This window comes from Neopsephotus bourkii, unplaced genomic scaffold (genome assembly GCF_033783945.1).
Source record: "Neopsephotus bourkii isolate Nb327-2 ecotype Australia unplaced genomic scaffold, CSIRO-AGI_Nbou_v1 NB_1820, whole genome shotgun sequence".
NCBI classification, from domain to species: Eukaryota; Metazoa; Chordata; class Aves; order Psittaciformes; family Psittacidae; genus Neopsephotus; species Neopsephotus bourkii.
Genome location: NW_026902293.1, coordinates 1,839,990 through 1,847,189, shown reverse-complemented (window position 1 = coordinate 1,847,189; position 7,200 = coordinate 1,839,990). Strand labels below are relative to the sequence as shown.

The window sequence follows — 7,200 nt, the reverse complement described above, 5'->3', positions numbered from 1 at the left end:
AGCTACCAATGGTGTGGGCTGCTGTTCCCTCCATTATGCTTTGTTAAGCTACAATAACAAACTATACCCTTCATACCTCTAGACAAACAAAATACTGTGATAAACAGAACCTTGAGTAAACTGTCACACAGCATCCCTACTTGCAGTTAAATTCATATACCCAAGAGGTATACGTACGTATTCTTTCTTTGAGCTCATGCTTATTATTTAGTTGTTTGGTGGTTGTTTTCTCCTAATCTTCCTTTCTTGGTCACCTGCCAAAAAGTAGCATTGTAGAGGGAGTGGAAGCATGGCTATGGGATGCCTGCCAGATCATCTGTCCCAAACCGTTGTCCATACTGGGCCAACTTTTGTCTTGTGTTTGGTAATAATTTCAGGTGTGCAAAAGTTAGCATCCTTTTGCTGATCACTAGGGTTAAGTGTTTTAAAAAAGACTCTAGAGCCATGGTAAAATGACCACAGTGTACTTTATTTAATGATTTTGGTACCTTGTGTTGCAATAAAATAAAAAAAATCTACAAAATCCAAATATATAAAATTTTCAAGTTTTCCTTTTAAGTTTTACAAGAAAAATCAAGTTGTAACCAAGGAAATTTGTTAGTATGAAGCACTACTTTCAACTTCATTTCATCACAAATTGCAACTTACTTAACAGACCAAAAGAACTATGGTACTGCAGTACATCAAATACTTCACACACTGTGTTCTTTACTATAGCACATGTAACCTCTGCCACGGGGGACAGTGGTCTCTAGCCAATAAAGACACTCTTCACAATCTGAACTCTAAAGGAATGTTTGTATACATGGATTCAGAATATATATATTTACACGAAGATTTCTTTCTTTTTTTTTAATAACTATTTTGATTCTTCATTTCAAATAAAATACCAAATACATTTTTACAATGTTTACAAGTCAAAGCACAAGTTCTGCAATGATTATCATTCACCTCAAGTCACTGTGCTTGTACTGGGGGGATATCTACACTGTTCCATAAACACAAATACGATCCTTCGTCACTTCATTTCTGCAAAGGTGACTAAGGAGTATAAGCACAGTAACAATTATTTTAGCACAATCAGTGTATAATGCAACAGTTTTCAACAGAGAACTGAGAAACTATTGGTCCATTCTGTTCAATTTGCTGTTTATCTGCCAACTGTTACGTTACTCTCTGCCACATAAATTGTGTACAAGAAAAGAGTCAAATAACACAACTTGAATAGGAAAGAGCACACATTTTTTAAGGCAAATTAATAAGCAGCTTATGGTGTTTTTTGTTAAACTATACTCCAACAGAACCTAAAAATAAAATGTATGTTCTGCAGCTGTCAATAAGTATATGTTGTTAAATTGATCTCCTCTATAAATTGATCAACATGGCTTTGAACCTGGTTATTCAAAATGGAAAAAACTCCCCCCAAATCCCCGAATATAGAAAGTGCATGACTTCATACGCGCCAAAACAAAACAAAAGGCAGCTGAGGTAGTTAGATGTAAAATGCATTTATGAAAAATAATTGAACAAACTAAACCCAGGACAGATACAGTAAAAGATCAACACATTTGGAATTAGCTTTGTATCATGCAACAACTTAAAGCAGGAAAGTTTATGTTTTCTGAGAAGAAAATGGGTTTGGTAATAATAACATAGCAATGAACACAGAATATACTGTTGGAATTTGAATTTCAAGTATTTGAGTCTATTTGCATGTGCATTTTTTTCAGGCTTTTTTGATAGTGTTAGGAAGTAATTTACTTTTTATCAGGCATCATATAAGACCTGGTTGACCTGTGGGACTGCAGTTCCTCGAAGGCAGAAATACACTGTGAGTGCCTGAAGATGGGCTACCATCTTGGGTGGGCTTTCTACACACCCATCCTCCACAAGGTCACCTGAGAGTCACTGGGCTAGGGATACTGTGCCTATGCCTCCCACGGACTGATCCAATAGATGTCCTGGAAGCCTGCCTAGGATGTGTCTGGTTCCAATGTGGGATGTGCCTATGTGGTGGGTATCTCCATGTGATGTTCCTGAAGATCCGGTGTGTACCCACCTAGCCTAGGCAGTCTTCAAACTGACGGTCAGCCTCCACCTTGGACCACAGAATCACAGCTCCTCTCCAGCCTTCCTGCTCATGCTCAACTGCATTGCATTTCAGCCATCACTGTGACCTTTCCTCATCTGGAGAGAGGGGCAGTGTTCCCCCTCTTGGAGACAGGACAGTCTCCAGGAAAGTACTGGCTTGAGTCCACTAAGGATGAGCAAGGATTTGGGCTCACATCATGATCCCAGAGCTCCAGCGAACAAAGGGAGACCCAGCTTTTCCTGCCATTCCTGCCTAGGAAGAGGGGCAGGTAGTTTACTGAAATTCACAACTTGAGTGTGCAGATGCAAGAAAAGACTTCAGGCTCTGGGAATGAATTTCAACACAAAAAAACCCTAACCCCCCAAAAAACCCTATTTGTAGGAAAAAGACAAATTGGAAATGTGTTGCTGACTTCAGTATCAATAACCTAATACAGCCCATTACTGAACATGCAATGTGCTCGCTTTTCTGGGTCCTACAGTTTGATCCCACCGCTGATGGTTACAACATGCGTACGTGGAATTTGGTATCATGAGATCTGCACTAGGCGCCTGGCTTGAAGAAATCACAGCAGGGAGCATAACAACCTCAAATCGTTTTGGTGAGGTTTGTTTTTGACTGGCCTGTGAAAACATAGGGTTTGAACTTTGAAGTGTGTGCATATGGTTTACCTGTAACTTACGAAACAGAAAAATGTATTAGTACCTTCTTTATTTATTAAACAAGGAAATCCTGAAACTAATCTTTTTCTTTTTCTTGTTTTATCTTTCTAAGCTTCCTTTATTTTGATTATTTTCAAAAGTGACGTGGGATTTTGACCAACTTCATCTCTGGCAGCCCAAAATGAGGAGTCACTGACGATGTTCACAGTGAACTGAACTTATGTACTGCAGTGGCAGAGCTGCTGGTAATTGCAATTACACCTGCACATCCTGCACATTGCATCCTTAATTTTTCCTCCTCTTGCCACAGAACTAAGTAGAAAACTAGGAAACTGGAGAGTGAGATTTCTTGACGTGGTAGGGTATTGCAGCTTTCCTCAAAATATTTGTCATGAGTTCCTGCTCAGTTGCTGAGATTTTTCGACGGGGGGAAAGAAGTGGAGCTGTGAGAATCTCAGTTTCCCATAGAGGTCAAGGCTTTGTAGATTTATGTAAACCTAGTCAGAAAAAGATATTCTGATTTTCAAGGGGAAAGAATTATTTTTCAGGCCTTATTTCGTAAAACACAAAGACACCAAAAGGCACACTTGAAATGGATGTAAAAATATTTTTCTTCATGTGAAACAGCATTAAAGGCAATCCTTTGTTCTTCCCTATGCATATCAGTTTGCAAAACTACAAACTGCATCTTAGAGTACTGCATTGCACCAAGTCATAAACTTATGTTCTTAGCACTAACCTTTTACAGCCTAGGCATCCAGCTTGATATTCCAGTGTTTTGGTATTGTGGGTATTTGACATACACAGGCATCATCTTCACTGTGTTGTAACTTTTATTTGCTGCCTATCCCTTTCACAGAGACATGCTACAAATAACAACCCCCAACTCACAAACATCTGCCCCAAGAAGCAGCAGTTCCTTTTCCCATCCACAGTTCAGTTGTGTCAGTGGCAGCCATTAGAGAAACTGGAAGAAGAGAGGATCTACCTCCACCTGCCTTATCCTACACTCATGCCATCGAGGTGCCTCCATCCTCTTCCTGTGTGACCCAGCACTAAAGAAGTTTGTCAAGATCCAAATCCTATATCCATTTTCAGGGGGTTCTGTGGTGAAGCATGACAGGGTGGTATTGTGGAGGGCTGGGGTATCAGGCTGCTGGGAAAAGCAGAAGGACTCTTTCTTGAGCTTAGGATAAAATTTCCCCTCCCTAACTTGCCCAGTTTTTCCCCTCCTGACATGGAGCCCAGTGACTTAGGCCTTACAGAGAGATGTGGATTTTTTTTGCTTTTATAGCTTAAAGGATACTTTTAAAATATAAAATCATAAAATATAATTAATATATTAATAATCTGTCTGAAAATTTAAACAAGTATTTTAATTTATCCTGGAATCCAGGCAGGTATCTGGGCCTCATCCAGTGACTAACAGAACTGGAAGACCTAGAAATGCTTTAGTATTATTTCCAGTGGACTGTTTTTTAATACAAAGCCTACATTTCCACAGACATTTTCATTGACTTAGCCTAATCAGTATTTTCTGCACAATAACTGACAGTTTCACTTGATAGCAAAGTTCAAGTGAGCTGTAAAGTAGTTATTAAAGAGATTCCTTAAAAGTAAATTTTACTTAGAGAGGCATTGTGAAATTTAAAGCCAAAATGCCTACTTGGTTACTCCTGAGGCTTGTTGGACTCCATTAAACTAGAAAGAAAGTAATCCATTTTCTACGGTGGACCTTCAGGGAAGCCCTTTATGATTATAAACTGACTGTAACCCAAGCAAATCCCAGTATAATAAATGCTTCTGTCCAGAGTGCTGGTGTAAGTATAACTTAATGACATATTCACCAGGCAGAATTTCTCAGTCCTTTAAGAATGTCTTTTAGTTTGATTTTTTTGCTTTGTTGTAGATCATTCAAGAAGGTTTTGCAAGCACAACTGATACCAAGTCTGCCTTCTAGGATCCTTTGCCTCACATAAAATTGCTTTGAAGGCTCACCAGTTTTACTAATAGCCTATAAGCACTTATGTACACATTTCCCCAAAACAGATCAAATTCACCAGTCAATCTGAAAACGAACTTTGAGTTCTGTATCTTAAGAGATGAACGGTGGAAGAATGCACAAATTAGCTTTATCTGAGTATATACATATGTATGCTGTAGTAACTGGAAAATATGTTCTTTTTAATTGCTGCTGGGTTTATAAATAGTTTTTGTAGGAATCTATTTGGAGTGTCGAATGTTAATTAACTGACATTCTTCTTGCACATCACAAATTTCAAGAGAACAATTACTGTGGAAGAACAATTAAAGTTGGGTTTATTTTTTCTTTTTCTTTTTCTTTTCCTTTTTATTTTTTATTTTTTAATAAAAGAAGATTACAGAGACCTGCACAAAGTTTTAAACCACAGCTGCACTCTGGAAAATTACTATAAAATCAGCATGGTTAGGAACCGTGTTTATTGCTTCCCAGTGGGTACCATTTCCAATGCACTCAGCTTACAGTGAGAAGATGTATCTCCCATTTGTTAATGCCGTGGGTCAAATCCAGAAGTCCAACTGTGTTTTGCATGGCTCTGCAGCATGAGAAATAAGAATTGTTAAGTTATGCATTTCATTAAAGAGTCAGGTAAGCAAGCATGGGAGGAAGAACAGAGCCAGCTTCCACTGTTGAAGCATCCTTATACATGGGAATGGTACCTGCAGGAAAATACAGTGATGCTCATTTGTTAGAATAAACATTAGCTTGTTAATAATGGACAACTCAAAGAATAGACAGGCAAATATCTGTTGCCACAAGTAAAACAAATTATACAGGGGACAGTCTCTGGCCTTGAGAATCAATGGGAATTGATTTGAAGGAACTGCAATCCTGTTAAAGAACTGCAGTGGGATGATAGGTCTTTGCTTGTTAATCCAACATCACCCCCAGTTACTGCCTGTTCTGTGATTCAGAAATGATCTCAGAAACAAAATATATTTACTTCTAGGTTGTTCTGAGCATATACCAGGACTTGGGAATGACGAAGTAAGATCAGTTGAGCAGCAAGACATGACAGCTATCTTTAAAAATGTTTCTGCTTTGCACTTGATAAAATTCTTTCAGTATTTGCATCTTTAACTTGCATTTCCTTCTCTAACTATAGAGGTTATCTGAATAGCCAAGTGTTAGACAAAGGAATTTGTCAGTTTTGTACTACGACATGAGAAAAAAAGTCTGTTAAATAACCTGAGCATTGTCTTCTCTCACTGAGGTTTGCATCTGAGACTCAAGCACAGGAGGGAAATGAAAGTAAGGAAAAAGATCAGTAAATTTTGCAAACTTGTTTGAGAGAATCTTTGAAGAAAGCAGATGTGCTATGATATGCTACACTTACAGATCATGCCTTAAGATATGGATGCCTCTATAGCGATTTCATCTGAAATCAGGATACTGTTCCTGCTTCTAAACAAGCAAGAATAGATGCTAACTTCTAATACAGTTGGAATTCCTTCAGCAGTAATTTCCATGATGAGTTGAGTGACAAAATACCTGAGCACGAACAAATACATAACAAATAGCTTACCTACTCTAAAGATTCACAGCTGTTCCCTAATTATAATATTCTACCACATCATATACTGATCTTCATCTTTGCTAGTTTTTTTCCTGCTCTGCACCTTTACAAGTGCACAGCTCCCCGTGTATGCACTTCTCAGCTGTGCATGAACTAGTTGATGCGAGGACTATTCTCACTAAAGGAACATGCACCTGCAAATCCGCTATCTGCCTTTGGACGTACTGCACGAGACACTGAGAGCATGAGAAAAGGCACAAGCACTTGAACGACACCAAGCCTACAGTATTCCATATACAGAAAAGCCCATCTTCTGAGCCTATTTTAAAATGTGTTTTTTTCTCACTTTTTTTTTCTTTCTTTTGTGAAAGCCATCTGAGTTTCATCCTCTGTAATGAAAATAATAAAAGAAGTTCTTTGACCTATAATCTACTATAAAGAGCTGATTTTTACATTTAACAATCACTGGCGTAACAGCCATACAAAATCCTTGTCTCCCAGGCCTTAGTTTGAGACACTTTTATCTTATTGCTAATAAACAACTCCTGTCAATAGCAACGAAGTTATATCTAAAAAGTATCTTTCACATCTCCCTGTGTTTTCCAGTTTGCAACATATATAGAATTTTCTCAGTCAACATCTTTCCTTGAGGAGCGAGTAATTGCACCATAAATAGTATTTTGGCATTAAGGTTTGTTGGTATGTTGTGTTTTTTTTCTGCTGTTAAAAGACTCCTCTCCTCCCTTTATCCACTGAAAGAGCAGGGGCAGCCTTTCCACTGTATTTCACAAACATCTCTTAATCTTGGCTGGAGGAATCATCCCTTTGCTTTTGTGTCTTTTTGATCTCTGGCCTTTGTGCTAGAGTTCCCAGTGGAGAAGCCTCCGCA

General features: G+C 38.4%; 1 long non-coding RNA gene across 1 annotated transcript; it reads right to left on the bottom strand.

Annotated features, from left to right (window-relative positions):
* Nucleotides 1-448: 448 nt before the first annotated feature.
* On the bottom strand, nt 449-7,200 carry LOC133206784 (uncharacterized). Its single transcript, XR_009723880.1, has 2 exons — nt 2,451-7,200; nt 449-2,416 (listed from the first exon to the last, which is right to left on the bottom strand). It is a non-coding gene; the product is annotated as an uncharacterized LOC133206784 (long non-coding RNA).